The 17,851-nt window shown below is 34.8% G+C and overlaps 1 pseudogene; it reads right to left on the reverse strand.

The window, feature by feature from the left end:
• Positions 1 to 15,634: 15,634 nt before the first annotated feature.
• LOC105706543 (heterogeneous nuclear ribonucleoprotein A1-like) lies at positions 15,635 to 16,900 on the reverse strand (annotated as a pseudogene).
• Positions 16,901 to 17,851: the final 951 nt, after the last annotated feature.

Here is a 17,851-nt window from a genome sequence, read left to right on the forward strand (position 1 = left end):
CTGTTACCAACATTCAGCTTTCTGCAAACAAGTGTTCTATAAATGTAAAAAAATCTCAGGGTCAGCTTCTTCAGGTCCCTTAGTTCCCAGATTGATGGGACTCAAATATTTTTAAATGTAGTTATTATATAAATCAGATGATGTACTAAAGGATGAAAAATGATTAAAATCTACAACTTAACTGCTGTTTAATTTAAATCAAAACAATTTTGAGCCAATTATTTGGTATCTAATTTCCAGAACTCAATTGAAGCTCTTTTTGCATGTCACAATAGGTAGGACTACCACTAAATTGGACATCAAATACAACCTAGGTAAAGTCAAAAGAGGTCAATTATAATGTTTATTCCCTAAAGTTTTTGCCTTATTTTGCCTGACACCCACAGGGCCCAGTGAGTTAATGGCATCCTCTTGCTTCTTGGTGATGTTCATCATAGAATCTCCCTTCTCCCAATGGTTCTTTCATCAATCAAATATTTATTGATCATAAAAGTATTATAGGATCTATTCTGGGTACTTGGGGTATAGTAACGTACACAGAAACTCCCTGATCCTACAGAGATTACCGGCTAGGGCAGGACACAGGCATTGACCGATAATCAAACAGAAAAATGAAAATTATACTATAATAGGGGCTTCAAATAAAAGTTACTTGAAGGACTTGGTATGTTCTGAAGCAACAGATAGGCCTCCCTTAGAAAATGACAGTTGGGCTGAAAGCTAAAGGATCAATAGTCATTACCCAGGAGAGCTGGGGTAAGGATGATTGCAACAGGAGAGTAGATCGGGTAGAGGGAGCAGCAAGTATAAAAGTCATGTGATGGGACAAGATAAATAACACTTTTATGAAGAAGGAGAAGGTTTAGTTATGGAGGGGCTAGATGATGCAGACTTTCATGGAGAAGAGTTAGGGAGAGACCAGATTACGCACACCTTGTTAATAACTTTGGTCCTAATCCCCAAATCAATTAGAAATCCTTTGAAGGATTTCAAGCACATGTCTGATAAAATCAGATCTGCATATTGAATAGATGATTTTTTGCTTGAATGTGAAGAATACCTAGAGAGGAAAGAAAGGAACAAGAGTGTCCAAGAGGAAACTAGTTAGGAGGCCACTAGAGTGACTAAGGCAAGAGATGATGGTAGCTTGGACTAAGGTGGAGGCAGTGATAATGATGGAGACAAGTGGGAAGATTTGAGAGACATCTTAGGTGTAAAATTGATAAGATTCAATGTTGGAATGAGAACACATGGACACAGGTTGGGGAACAACACACACTGGGGCCTGTCAGGGAGTGGGGGAAGGAAGAACATCAAGTTAAATAGCTAATGCATCTAGGGCTTAATACCTAGGTGATGGGTTGATAGGTGCATCAAACCGCCATGGCACACATTTGTCTATATAACAAACCTGCACGTCCTGCACATGTAATCCAGAAATTAAAATTAAATTAAACTTAAAATAAAAATAAAAAATATATTCTTTATGCAGTCTATCATTGATGGGCATTTGGGTTAGTTCCAAGTCTTTGTTACCGTGAACAGTGCTGCAATAAACATACACATGCATGTGTCTTTATAATAGAATGATATAATCCTTTGGGTACATACCCAGTAATGGGATTGCTGGGTCAAATGGTATTTCTAGTTCTAGATCCTTGAGGAATCACCACACTGTCTTCCACAATGGTTGAACTAATTTACACTCCCACCAACAATGTAAAAGCATTCCTATTTCTCCACACCCTCTCCAGCATCTGTTGTCTCTTGATTTTTTTAAGATCGCCATTCTAACTTGTGTGATGTGGTATCTCAATGTGTTTTTAATTTGCATTTCTCTAATGATCAGTGATGACGAGCTTTTTTTCATATGTTTGTTGGCTGCATAAATGTCTTCTTTTGGAAAGTGTCTGTCCGTATCCTTTGCCCATTTTTTGATGGGGCTGTTCTTTTCTTATAAAGGTGTTTAAGTTTTCTGTAGATTCTGGATATTAGGCCATTATCAGATGGGTAGATTGCACAAATTTTTCCCCATTCTGTTGATCGTTTACTCTTTGCTATTCATTTGAGACAGTTCTTAAACTACTGGATACAACTGGATAGAAGTCTTTTATATTGTAAATTCCTTCTGCCGCTATATAGTTTGCCTTTCCATTCTCTTAATAGTGTGTTTTGATGAACAGAAACTTTTAATTTTAATAAAGTAATTATATTCTCTTGCAGTCAGCGTTCTTTGTGTTTTAAGAGGTCTTTGTGTACACCAAATTCGTTAAGATTTTTTTTTTCTGTTTTCACCTCAAACATTGTTTTATCTTTTATCTTAGTATTTACATTCCATCTAGAATTGATTTTATTTTACCTGGAATGGGGTAAATATTCTTTTTCTCAACATGTATATCTAATTAACCCAGTACAACTTACTGGAAAGAACAAAGTTTGCTCCCATATTTGTGTTGACTTTGTCATAAATTATGTGATCACATAGTGTGGGTCTGTTTCTGGTTTCTCTCTTCTATTATATTTGTCTATTCTTGCCCCTCTACCACAGTGGTGTAATTACGATAGCTTTTAATAAGTCTTCATTTCTTGTAGTGTAAACCATCCAGCCTTGTTTGTGTGTGTGTGCGTGTGTAGGGGTGTGTGTGTGTGTCTGTGTGTGGTATTCCTTTTTATGTTTGCCTTGGCTGTTATTTGTCCTCTGAATTTTATATACATTTTAGATTCAGTTTATCAATGTATAAAGAACATTCTTCTTGGATTTTGATTGGAATTACATTGCCATATGCATTTTTAAAGACTTAAACAAACTCTTCAGTTCCAAAAGTGGAGAACTACTGAACGAATGGTTCTCAAACTTTAGCACATATCAGAATTGTGTAGAAGACTTGTTAAAACATAAATATACATACAAGTTACTGGGCTCCACCCCCAGTATTTCTGATTCACTAGGTCTGGGCTGGGGCCCAAGAATTTGCATTTCCTACAGTGCCCAAATGACAGCGACGGTACTTGAATACTTATAGTAATGTTGCTGTAACCTATGGTCTATAACTATACGGTCAGAAGCTGTTGTATTTCTTGCTATTTGTCAAATCAAGTCATGGTAAACTGACATTCCCAAAAGCTGATGAGTATCATAAAAGCCTATATTGCAATTCTTATAAACACATAAGTGCATGGGCTATAGAACAGATAAGTGATAATCATGTTCTGACTAGTATAATACAGTGGCCTATACTTGATTTCATTTACAATGACGGGAAATCGAATTGTGGATGAAGAATGAGTTCTTCCATGGAAAAATATAAAACTCTTTGCTGACTCCAATAGCATTATTTATTGTCTTCCCTTGAGTTGAATCAGTCATTCTATGAGCATTATTATTTTAAAAATCTGTAACAAGACCAAAGGTATTTCAGTCCTGATGCATTCTTCTGCATTAATACCATTCCAGTGTAGCTCAAACACTGGACTTCTCACCTACTATACATATATAACATGTTATATATATTTAGATTAGTTCTTTTTGTAATAAAAATATAGTACTATCTTTAGGAAACTTTGCTATTTGCTTTCCTGCTTATGCCTTTATATAATTATATTTATAGATCTGGCAGAAGAATCCAAAATGAAAAAGACCCACTCCTGTTCTCAGGCTTACAGTTTGTCCCACTCAGTAGTCTTGCTCTGTCACCTCAGGCTGGAGTGCAGTGGCACAATCTCAGCTCACTGCAACCTCAGCTTCCTGGGTTCAAGTGATTCTCCTGCCTTAGCCTCCCGAGTAGCCTGGATTACAGGCACATATCACAACGCCCGGCTAATTTTTTGTATTTTTTTAGTAGCGACGGGATTTCATCGTGTTAGCCATGAGGGTCTCAATCTCCTGACCTCATGATCTGCCTGCCTTGGCCTTCCAAAGTGCTAGGATTACAAGTGTAAGCCACCACACCTGGTCCATGGTGTCTTTTACTGTACCATTTCAAATATACCTTGCTATTAGTAATTAACACTGCACACAGGAGAAAAAGTGTTCTGAATGACACACAGCAGCAAATCAAACCTCAGTGCTTGCTCCTAAAATGAGCATCATGGGTGCATAATCATTAATGAACTTGAAAAAATGAAAATCAGAATGATTTCACAATCATATTTCACAGGTCAATTCACTGGCACTCTAAGCCATTTCTCAGCAGAATGAGGGTGGAGATACTTCTCTCTACTTGAGAAAAATGAAAATGCCATTTTTGACATATGTTTCTAAACATTTTCTTCAAATCCAGGACTTGGCCAAGTCTTTAACCTGGAATGTCATTTAAATGTAGAAATGTTTTAGTGCACCCACATTTGTTTAATACGTTTTGATACTGAATCTCAGAGGGCGTAAGTGACTTTTGCAAAGTCATGATGCTATATGGTCATAGACCCTTGGGTCATAGACCCACAGTGCTCTTACCACTACATGGTGCTGACTCCTACTTCTCCAGCACTAACAACTGGCAACACTTAATATCTTTTTTCCATAGTTTTGTCACTCCCAAACAGTAAGTAAATTGACATTCGAGGCTGTGAGGAAAAAATTATGGGCAATTGGAACTCAGAACCTGGTGTTTTATGGGATTTTCCTAATTTTCCCTCTCTATTTGATGGGTCATGTTATATACCTCCCTGTCGCCTTCCATCAACAACTTAACCTTTTCATTATTCAACATGAACCTACTATTACATCCATGAGAAACATTTTCCCAAAAACAATAGGGACTACATGTCATATTTCTTGACATTCCTGAAAAGTGTTTCTTAATCTTCAAGTGTACTTTCTCGAAAGCCCACTTAAATAATCAACCTACCCCCATTAAATATCTTAGAAGTAACTCCACATATATGCAAATGTTACAGCTATTGTAGCTGCATTTTTGTTAAAATTCAATTGAAGATCATTATCAATAATAACAGTGACACCAATAAAACAAAAAAATAATGCATGTTAATCACATATATAAATAGGAACAAAAGATTTAGCTTAAGAGGGATGGCATATATTTATTAAATATTTATATTTATAAATATTGTAAATAAATTTTATTAGTAGAGGACAGACTTCTGATATCAAATGCAAAATATATGAAGTTCAAACATGCTTGTAAGAAGTCACTCTTGGGGTGAATGTAAAGACTACAGTAAATTCTAGTTAATAATGGCTTCAGTTAATTATAAACCTTTTAATTAGTAAATAACTCAAAGTTATGATATTGTGTAAATCAAAAACAAGTCATCTTATTTGCTGATTCCTTTTTTAAAATTTAAATATCAGCCAGACTTATGGCCATTTGTAATTACATAGATAGTTTATGTTCACATACATTCATTCTTAATATTCTAATATGTTAAAAACCAATATAATGAATATAAAATAGAGAATAAAAATAAAAAATTAGAGGAAGACAATTAGAGTTTTTGTTACATAACATTTTGTTCTTATTTTTACATTATATTTTCCGCAGCTTGTTCATATGTCGTTCATGCAAGTAGAATTTGCATCTCCAAACATCAGAGATCAGAGCTCTGCATAATGTATGTAAAATACGAATATTAAAAGCTTTTCAAAAATTGTTAAATAACTGTGACATTTGAGAATTTTCTGGGTTTTATTTGCTACCCAAGAAGGAGCTAGCACTTTGTTAGAATTAAGAAGCATTTTTCACTAAATAATTCTCTCTAGTGTTCACATAAGAGTGGCCAAAGAATGTGATATCATCATTGTGGCAGCCTGACTTTACACCTCCTTCTGACAAGATTCCAATTTGAGTGTCTGCTTCAGCCTTTGGACTAGAAAAGTCCGTAGTTTTCTTTGGTCATTTATACCTCATCACTTCAACTGTGAGCAAAAGAGAGCCCCAAAAGGAAGCTGATATTTTCTCAAGAGCATCAGATACAATGAATCAAGTTTGACTCAATATATCACTTTCTTAATAATATTTAATCATTTCTATACTACAACAAATGCAATTGATTGGAAAGCAACTGAGATATGAGACTAGACAGATTTTCTGTGGAGTAAAATATTTCTAAATATTCAATTTCACTGACACTGAAATGCTAAGCAGCTCAAGTTTTTCTTTATCTGGATTAGAAAATAACGTTTTTATTTCCCAAAATTTTTTCCTAAGATTATTGGTATTGTGTAATTTTAATATTGATCTTTGCCTGTATATAGAGAAGGTCTCATTTTATAAGTTGTTTGGGCAAATAACAATATACATAATTCTCGCTCTAAGCAAATTTGATAGATTATGAGATTCAAGATTAACAGATATATTATGGGTGATCAATGCATGACAATGGATTAATCACAAGATTTCATGTTTTAAAAGCATGCTCATATTTTGATAGACAACAATAAGACTACAAACAGTTTCCACTGAGATAGAAACAATGTAAGAATGTGCCTATCCTGAAATGCAAAAAAAAAATGAGTTTAATAAGGATTTCAGGAAAGTACCTTTAGCTTCTTTTTCTTTTCTTTCATTGGTTGACATTGTTTCAGGTATAAAACTATCATATGAATGAAAACTCCAGTTCATGGCACCACATAGTAAATGTTCAGTAAACAAATGTTAATTTAAAAGTTGAATAAAGAAACTTGAAATAATTATTCATTTTCATAAGAAAATGTTTATAATCTAAGTGATAGTTTGAACTGTTAGATAAAAATCATTTTCTCAATTGGAAATAGTCTTGTGGTATGCTTAACATCACACACCTTTTCCTATATGTGACTGTAAAATAACAGCTCTTTACTTAGAGGCATTCCAAAGCTCAGTTTAAGTTAATATTACATATGCATATTCTTCTGCTTTGAAGAGAATCCATTTCTCATGTAAAAGCAACTTTACCAACAACACCCCTCCCAACACCCTCATTAGCTTATTTCCTGAACCGCTGTAATAGCTTTTTACCTGATACCCTTCCCCCTAATCTCCCCCTACTCCAATTCAATCTTCCGTTGAATGCCAGGTTAATCTTCCCAGGATCCTTCATGTAATACATTTTAATATATTTTAAAATCAAAATCATCACATGCATTGCTAGAGGGTATACACTATTTTTTATAGTCCCTTCAAACTCTAGGATGCAGAAATGTGCACCAATGAGGTACTCAAAATAAATGCTGAATATCAGAGTGCACACTATATGGTGTCAATCCTGACTGTCCCTTACTAGCTATGTGCCCTGACTCCTTAAGTCATAGAAGCTTCTGTATTGTCTTTCCAAAAATGAAGACAATAACCATATTTACTTTATAAAATTATTCTGAAAATCAACCTGATAATTTATGTGAAGGGCTTAGCACTGTAGCAGCATGTAAGTTCTAAGAATATTGGTATAGACTAGTTGCTAGTAGTGTTAACAGTAAATTTTCTCACAACTCTTCCCTGCCACTACCCAATCAAAAAGCACACATACTCCCTACTACTATTTCTCTAATGTGGGTGCTTCCTACTCAGCTCAGCCCATTTTACTGACAATACATATTTTTAATATGAAAATTTCCAATATTTTATTTTCTAAGTAATGCTTAATTTATTATTTTAAATAAGATGGAAGTCAGACAAAATATTTTCCTCTGTATAGTCATTGTTAGTTTCATGATGAACAGATGACAATAGTTTTTTAGGCCACAGAATTGGGTAAGTGGAAGCCATGCAGGAGAAAAGATCAGAATGGACAAAGTGTGATAGCCATAGCAGACAGGTTTGTGAAAGCTGCTGGGGCAGCCCTTTTGGAATTTCCTAACAGTAACTGCCTTTGGGATACGGGAGGTGAGCTGTGGAGGGTTTACTATACTGGTAGTTATCTAGGATAAATTCTTCATTCTTCTTCTTGTGTTGTTGTGATATTCATTGCTGGCTTTTTTTTTTAATTTATTTATTGTTGTTGTTGTTGTTTGTTTGTTTCCTAGATCTACCCATGTAGGTATGGAGATGTGGCAAAGCAATCTGAAAAGCAATGTATTCTAGTAAGATTTGAAGAATTTCTCCAGTCCCTCAATTTGAAATACAGAATGACGTGTAATGTTTGTAGCTCACTTATGACTAACAAAAATTTTAAAAGTAAACTTTGTGTTGTATAATTTTGGAAGTTTACTTGAAGCAGAATAGATAGATTAAGTGCAAAATGGCCCTTTTTGTGTATATCTGTGTGTTCTCATAAGGCTTTTTGTTGTTATCTAGGGATTAAAAAACAGACTTTATTAAGTCAGAATGTAAAAATATTACTATATAGGACCATGTATTTTTAAAAATTTAACTCTATTAAGGATATTCCTTCAAGTCTTTGAAGATATGTCTACATTTACTATAAGTATGGAATTATAGAGTAGCAAAATTGTTAATTAATTTTATCTCTATCTATTATAGTAGTCCTGCTTTATCTGCAGTTTCACTTTCCATGGGTTTCAGTTACTCACGGTCAACTATGGTCTAAAAATATTAAATGAAAAACTTCCAGAAATAAACAATTACAAATTTTAAATTGTGCACCATTCTGAGTAGCACAATGAAAACTGGCTCCCTTCCACTGGGATGCGAGTCATCCCTTTGTCTAGCATATTCACGCTGTCTACCCTACCCCTGAGTTATTAGATTGACTGTCAGATATTAAAGTGTTTATTTAATAATGACCCTAAATTCCAAGAGTAGTGATGCTGGCAATTTGTATATGCCAAAAAGAAACCAACTAAGTGCTTTCTGTAAGTGAAAATATGAAAGTTCTCAACTTAAGAAAAGAAAAAAAATCTTACACTGAGGTTGCTAAGATCTACCATAAGAACTCATCTTCTGGTACACTTATCGTCCATGCAGTAGTAAGAAAAAAATGAGAAATTCATGCTAGTTTTGCTGTCACATCTCAAACTGTAATGATTATGGCCACAGTGATAAGTTCTTAGTTAATATGAAAAAGGCATGAAACTTGCAGGTGAGAGACTAATGGCAATCAAGTTCAGTATTATTCATGATTTCAGCCATTTACGGGGGGTCTTGGAACAAATCCTCTTAGGATAACAGAGGACTATCATAATTTACTCACTTACCCACTTATGCATATTCAAGTTGTTTTCAATTTACTAAAAATAATGCTTTAATAATGAACATCTAAAATTTATATGGGAACATCCGAGCAACACTAGTTTCTATTTTTATGTTGTTAAATTGTGGGTATAGGTATTTTTAAGCTAATCACATCAAAGAATTCCCCAAACTGAAGTTCTCCTGAAAACTTGTTCTTCTCCAACTCTAAATGCTGAGAGTTCACCTCAGAGCTATACACAATAAAACACGTTATACGACTGAATCAGCACATGATTTGCAATGTTGATGATCACGTGAATACAGGCACACCTCCTTTTTTGTGCTTCACTTGATTGTGCTTTGCAGATACTGCATTTTTATACAAACTGAGGGTTTGTGGGTACCCTGCATCGAGCAAGTCTATTGGCACCATTTTTTCCAAAAGCATGTGCTCATTTAATGTCTGTGTATTACATTTTGGTAATTCTCACAATATTTCAGACTTTGTCATTATTATTATATCTGTTATGGTGATCTGTGATCCGTGATCTTTGATGTTACTATTGTAATGGTGGATATGGTGAAAATAGCCTGAGAAATAGAACTGGAAGTGGAGCCTGAACTTGTCACTGAATTGCTGCACTCTCATAATAAAACTGGAACAGGTGGAGAGTTGCTTCTTATGGATGAGCAAAGCAAGTGGTGGAATTTACACCTGGTGAGGATGCTGTGAACATTGTTGAAATGATGAAAAATAATTTAGAATATTCCATGCATTTAGTTGATAAAACAGCAGCAGGGTTTGAGAAGACTGACTTCAGTTTTGAAAGAAGTTCCAATCTGGGTAAAATGCTATCAAACAGCATCACATGCTACAGAGAATTTTTCCTCAAGGAGCCAATCGATGCAGCAAACTCCTCTATTGTCTTGTTTTCTTTCAGAAATTGCCACAGCCACCCCAAGCTTCAGTTAGCAGATATCGACATTGAGGCAGGACCTTCCAAAGTCCACCAGGAAAAAGATTACCACTTGCTACAGGCTTAGATGATCATTAGAACATTTTAGCAATAAAGCATTGATTAAATTAAGGTAAGATATATGCTTTTTCTTAACCTATAATGCTATTGAACACTTAATAGACTACACTACAATGTAAACATAAATTCTATATACATTGGAAAATCAAAAATTCATGTAACTCAGTTTATTGTGCTATTCGCTTTATGGTGGTGCCTGTAACCAAACCTGGAATATCTCTGAGATATACCTATAAATCTTATTTTGTCTACTGCACCCATTGTTCTTCAGAAATGTAATAAAATAATACTAGTGAAAATATAATGCAGTTAACCCTTGAAAAATACTATGTGGGTCCACTTTTATTGGCTTTCTTTTCAATAAAAGTTAACTCCGAGTGTGTGTCTGCCTCTTCTGTTCCGCTTTCACCTCCTCCACATTTTCTGCCTCTGCCACCAGAGATAGCAAGACCAACCCCTCCTCTTCCACCTTATCAGCCTAGCCAATGTGAATGTGACAAGGATGAAGATCTTTATGACGATCCACTTCCACTTAATGATAAATAAATGTATTTTCTCTTCATTATGATTTTATTAATACCATTTTCTTTTCTCTAGCTTACTGTTTTGTAAGAATGCAGCATATCATGCATATAACATATAAAATATGTGTTAACTGACCATTTATGTTATAGGTAAGGCTTCTGGTCAACAGTAGGCTATTAGTAGTTAAGTTTTGGGGGAGTCAAAAGTTATATATAGATTTTCAACTGCAAGGGGGTTGGCACCCTGACCCTCATGTTGTTCAAGGGTTAACTGTATAGACAAAAATATGTCAATGGTTACTAATAATATTTATAAATAACTACCAACTTGGAAAATTTAGAATACAACATCCTAAGAACAAGGAAATGCAAAATGGATAAAAAACAAACTGTGACACCTGTAATCCCAGCACTTTGGAAGGCTGAGGTGGGCAGATCACAAGGTCAAGAGATCGAGACCATCCTGGCCAACATGGTGAAACCCCATCTCTACTAAAAATACAAAAATTAGCTGGGAATAGTGGCATGTACCTGTAGTCCCAGCTATTCAGGAGGCTGAGGCAGGAGAATCGCTTGAACCCAGTGGGCAGAGGTTGCAGTAAGCTGAGATTGCGCCATTGCACTCCAGCCTGGGCAGCTAAGCGAGACTCTGTCTTAAAACAAACAAACTGTGAAATGGTAAAATAATACTGACTCACATGACTATCTTAAGAGACTTTCAAAAAAACAAAAAAATCCTTGCCCTTTCTTCTTAAAATACCATTTATTTAGATGTTTATAAATGCTTTACCTGAATAGAAAAAAAAGGCAGTTGACAACAAAGTCCTTTTTGCAAGCAAGAAACAAAGAAAAAAAATAAAGTCTAATGTGCAGATGTCTAACCAGTGTAAATCATCTGGATTAATATCACCATTAAATATTTTCAAAATATGTTTGTCACTTATTTTATGGCCAAATCCTAAGAAACACAGGTAGCTTTTTGCCCTCTGCACTTCCCTGGTTGTAGGAGAATTGTCTTTTTACTCTACAGGGCTGCTCTTTCCTAATGCAACATCCCCATCTGGTGAAAATAGCTCTTTGCAATCAAAGACTCCATGAGGTAGGAGCCATTAGTTGAATCTGTGCATAAATAAAGCCATTTTAGACTAAGAGATCACAATAACACTATTTTAAAGTATATTTTGAAAGCACTTGCTTTACACTCAAAGACAAAAATCACCTCAAAGTTGTTGCTCCTATAGTTTTGTAGGAGGGGACTAGGGAAGTTTCAGGAAAGAGAAGGATGAATGCTGAAGGCCATTTCTAGTAAAATTAGGACTGGCTACATTTGAAATTTATTTCAATTCCCCATCAGTTTGCAAAACGAATCCTGACTCATGAGTCTGTAGATAAAAGTGCAGAACTATACAAAGAAAAGGAAAAAGCTTTATGGCAAATACATAGGCATAAAACCTTTTAGATATTTTATTCTTTTTCATATTTCTTGTTTAAAAAAAAAACAGACACTCTGAGACAATCAATTCACCACAGTTAGTAAGAGTAGGCAATAAGTGAGCCAGAAGACTACAAATATGAGGTTTACAGACACTTTGGTTACAATTATCCATGTCCTAGTTTTTCCTATTAGAGCTAATGAACAGTTTGTTATTATTATGTATTAAAAACATGTATTTCTTTTAAAGTTTACTTTATTAACTGACAAATAATAATTGTACATATTCATGGGGAACATAGTGATATTCGATACATAAAATGTATAATGATCAGGTCAGGGTAATTAGCATATTCATCATCTCAAACATTTATTATTTATTTGTGTTAGAACTAGCTATTTAAAACATATATTATTGTTAATTATAGTCATCCTACAGTGATATAGAACACTGTAACTTATTTCTCCTACCTAGCTGAAATTTTGTATCCCTTAACACATTTCTCCCTATCTCTCCTTTTACCCTACCCTTCCTGTCCTGTAGCATCAGTTTTTTCCTCTGTTCTACTTTTTACTTCTGTGAGATCAACTTTTTGCAGTTCCCCCATATAAATGAGTAATTTATACTAAATATATTATATATATTTATATATGGGGGAATATATATAAATTACATTTATATATATTTATATAATATTTATATATAAATTATATATAAATTAAAGTTTCCACATATAAATGAGTACATGTGATGTTTAACTTTCTGTTCCTAGCTTATTTCACTTAACATCCTCCAGTTTCATCCATGTTGCTTTAAATGATAAGATTTCATTCTTTTTTATAGCTAAATCTTATTTCGTTGAAAAAACATATTTCATATATTTCATTATTTCTTAGCTCTAGCTTATATTTGGCAATGTATTTTAAAATTCAATAAGTATAAGTATAAATTTTTATGCTGTTTTTATGGGTCCTGAATTATTTATTTAAGGATATGTAAAAATGGGCCAGTCATGGTGGTTCATGCCTGTAATCTCAGCACTTCTGGAAGCCAAGGCAGGTGGATCACTTGAGGTCAGACGTTCTAGACCAACCCAGCTAACATAGCAAAACCCCATCTCTACTAAAAACACAAAAATTATCCAGATGTAGTGATGCAGTCCTGTAACCCCACTTACTCAGGAGGTTGAGGATGGAGAATCGCTTGAACCTGGGAGGTAGAGGTTGCAGTGAGCCGAGATTGCCACGGCACTCAAGCCTGGGCGACAGAGTGAGTCTCCAAAAAAATATGTAAAAATCTACTTGATAAATCTAATTTTTTGTCATACAATGGTATGGGATTGGGATACATGAAGATTACAAGAGGCAGTAAGTATAATTCCAACACAGAGAAAACTAATAAAATACTGTATCTCTGAGTTCACTGTTACTAACAAAGAAGAATAATTCTTGATATCTCAGAATATTCCTATAAATTATAAACATATATAGCTGCTTATTCATTTCTGTTCTCCCTACTTCCAAAAGTGTGATTGCAGTCAACTAAAATTATACACAGGGATATATATCCATAAAATAGTTGACTTCATGCATGGACACACACATCCACAGAAATAAACTATAGTGGTTTATGGAAAGTAATGAATTTAACTAAATCTATAGAGTTTTTTTAAGAGTTTTAAAAAAATCATATGAGCCACTTGTCAATTGCTTATTCATTTAGTTCAGAATTCATAGCTAACAGTGTTTTCACTTACTCTTATCTCTCTTATCCTGTCTCTTTGGGTCTCTTTTATTTATAGCTCAGAGTGTGAGTCACACGATAGGAAATAGGGCAGTTTTTATTCTTGGAAAAATTGCTTTCTGATTTTTGTTGCATGATAGTGATTAATTTATAAAAGCCTTTTGTCTGGTTAGCAGCTCAATTTTATTTTTATTCCATTAAGTTTCTGCAAGCATTTGATGTTGTTATTGTTCACAGAATAATAGAAAAAAATAATGTAAATTTTTAAAAAATTGTTCTTAAAGAAATGAAATAATGGCTTATTTTAGAAAGATCAGAAACCTTCCTGATGGGGGGTAAATATAGATAATACATTTAGTATAAATTTAAAATAGGTGGCAATCTGGGAAAATTTCACTGTTGAAGTAAAATAAGTGCATTTATTAATATGATTTTAAAGGTCCTTGATTCTAACATACTAATATAGATTTTTTTCCCCAGACTCTCTTACATCCTCAACTAGTAAAAAGCATATTTTCTGATTTTCTGTTTCCAATTTCTGTGTTTTTCTCCACATAAAGCAATATTGTGTGTCTCTTTAAAGCTAATACTCTTGTAGAGGATTTCACATATACACACAAAAATATTTTTAAAAGCTAATATTTAAAAATATCAACCACATTTAATCAAGTTAAGTTGATTCTTCAAAGGCTGGATATCATAATGGGTAAGATTATGGGCTCTGAGTTTGAATCCTAAATGTTTTACTTACTAATTATTTACTTTAGGCAATAGATTAACCTCTTCATGAATCATTTTCCCTCATCTGAAAAATGATATTTTATATATAATAGCATATAACTGTAAGCGATTAAATACAAAGAAAAGTACTGCCAAATAATATGTGTTTAATACATTTTAGTTATTATTTGTATCAGCCTCGAAAATTTTTGTTTAATAATTAATTCTATGTGTTCAGGGATTATCTTCCTAACTTTGCCTACTCTTACTAAGTGCCTTATGTAAGCAAGTCTTGGCCAATATTTTAATGATGATAGAGAAGAATATTATCATTTAGGTCCAATAATCTAAGAAGTTTATTTAAGCCACAGTATCATACATAGTAAAGCAATATTTCTTTTCAAGAGAATTAAATCATTTATTGATTATACATGATAATGGATGATATACAAGCTTCATTCCCATCTATAATTTTATCTGGTACAATTATTCAATTTAGATATATTGCATAGGATGTTCCAAGAATCATTTTTATAACCAATAATTCCATGATTTTGCTTGGGTAACCCCTTTGAATGGTGAACTTCAGGTTACAACAATAACTATCAGTTCAACTACACTAAGGTTTCTAAAGACAATGGTTTCTCCACCCAAGCAGGTTGTATATAAATTCCAAATAGAACCTGGCTTCACCCTGAAGGAATTCTAACTTCACACTGTTGGGGGAGATTTACCGAGATGGTTTCAGAGTAAACTAACTTTACACAGCAAATTAAAAAAAGACATGTATTTAGCATCACAATCAGACTATTACATTTAGCAATCAACAGCATGAGTGCAAAAAAAAAAAAATCTACATTAAAACCCTTTGTTGGAATGCTTTATACTTTCCACAGAACAGAAACTAAAATAATCTGTTATACAATTAGTCACAAATACAGTCCTCAAGTTTTTTGCCCACATACCTGAGTATTTGTCTAAAACATGTCTTCTCTGTAGTATCTAGGCCCTGCTACCACTGTGCTTGACTGAGTTCACAAATTCATTATAACTTGTAGCTTCCCTGTCACTTCTCTGGCTCTCCTCTCCTGATAAGCTCTGTTTCCTAATTAAAATCTGCCACTGCCATAGCTACTGCTGCTACTGGAACAACGATAGCCACCTTGGTTTAGTGGTTTGGCAAAGTATTGGCCTCCACCACCATAGGGGCCAGAGCTTCTGCCTCCAAAGTTTCCTCCCTTCACGGGTCCAAAACCTGAAGACTGATTGTTGTAACTGCCAAAATCTTTGTAGCTTCCACCACCTCCAACACTGCTTCCATCATTACCAAATCCATTATAGCCATCCCCACTGCCACCATATCCACCACCACCATGGCTGCCACCAAAGCCACCACAACCACTAAAGTTTCCTCCATGACCAGTTGTCATTCCCATCAAAACCACCTCCATGTCCACCACCAAAGTTTCCAGAACCACTTCGACCTCTTTGGTTGGATGAAGCACTAGCCAGCTCTTGCTTTGACAGGGCTTTCCTAACTTCACAGTTGTGGCCACTCACAGTATGGTATTTCTTTTTTTTTTTTTTTGAGACGGAGTTTCGCTCTTGATACCCAGGCTGGAGTGCAATGACGCGATCTCGGCTCACCGCAACCTCCACCTCCTGGGTTCAGGCAATTCTCCTGCCTCAGCCTCCTGAGTAGCTGGGATTACAGGCACGCGCCACCGTGCCCAGCTAATTTTTTGTATTAGTAGAGACGGGGTTTCACCATGTTGACCAGGATGGTCTCGATCTCTTGACCTTGTGATCCACCCGCCTCGGCCTCCCAAAGTGCTGGGATTACAGGCTTGAGCCACCGCGCCCGGCCGGTATTTCTTAATGATAGTCTTATCCATGGAGTCATGGTCGTCAAAGGTTATAAAGGCAAAGCCCCTTTTCTTGCCACTGCCTCTGTCAGTCATGATTTCAATCACTTCAACTTTTCCATACTGTTCAAAATAATCTCATTATTCAAAATAATGTTCTTCAGTGTCTTCTTTAATGCTACCGACAAATATCTTTTTCACAGTTAAGTGGGCACCTGGTCTTTGAGAATCTTCTCTTGAGACAGCTCTCTTTGGTTCCGCAACTCTTCCATTCACCTCGTGTGGCCTTGCATTCATGGCTGCATCCACCTCCTCCACAGTGGCATATGTGACAAACCCAAAGCCCCTGGAGGGCTTGGTGTTTGGATCACTCATCACCACACAGTCCATGAGAGTTCCCCACTGCTCAAAATAGCTCCTCAGTCTCTCATGGGTTGTTTCAAAGCTCAACCTTCCAATGAAGAGCTTCCTCAGCTGTTCAGGCTCTTTAGATGACTCTGACTTAGACATGACAGTAGGGCGAAGAAAGGACTTTAACAATGCATCCTCAGCGGCATCCACAGGCAGAAGGGAGTAAGCTCAGGAACATATCTCAGCAATATTTTTTAATATTTGAAAAAGTTGTGTGTTTTTACAGATTATTTTTTCTTTCCTGTTAAAAATTTTATTTAGAACTTTTTAACAGATGTTTCTTTCAAGCTCGTTTTGATTTTCGGTAAAACTATGGCTATGACCTCTACTTCAACAGGCAATTTTTTTCACATATCACATTATCATAGTCTATATGTTGATGAGTTTTAAATAAAATCTTTTAGCTATCTCTTTAGAAAAACAATATTAACAGATGAATAGATAGAGAAAATGCGGTACATATTCATAATGGAGTACTATGCAGCCATAAAAAAGAAAGAAATCCAATCATTTGAAACAACATGAATGGCACTGAAGATCATTATGTTAAGTGAAATAAGCCAGGCACAGAAAGACAAACATCACATGTTCTCACTTATCTGTGGGATCTAAAAATTAAAACAATTGGACTCATGGACATAGAGAGTAGAAGCATAGTTACCAGAGGCAGAGAAGGGCATTGGGGATCTAGAGGGGAAGTGGGGATGATTAATGGGTACAAAAAGAAATAACTAGAAAGAATGAATAAGACCTACTTGATGGCACAATAGGGTGACTATAGTCAATAATAACTTAATTGTACATTATAAAACAACTTAAAGAGTATAATTGGGTTGTTTATAACTCATAGGATAAGTGCTTGAGGGGTTACATACCCCATTCTCCATGATGCACTTATTTCACATTGCATGCCTGTATCAGGACATCTCAAGTACTCCATAAATACATATATATATATATAAATATATATATATATTTATATATATATCCCCTCTCAAAAAAATAAAATAAAAATAGAAAAATGATATTAAAACTGAGTGACTGGCCAGG

This window comes from Aotus nancymaae, unplaced genomic scaffold (genome assembly GCF_030222135.1).
Source record: "Aotus nancymaae isolate 86718 unplaced genomic scaffold, 86718_ANA_hifiasm-v0.15.2.pri h1tg000019l, whole genome shotgun sequence".
Classification (NCBI taxonomy): Eukaryota; Metazoa; Chordata; class Mammalia; order Primates; family Aotidae; genus Aotus; species Aotus nancymaae.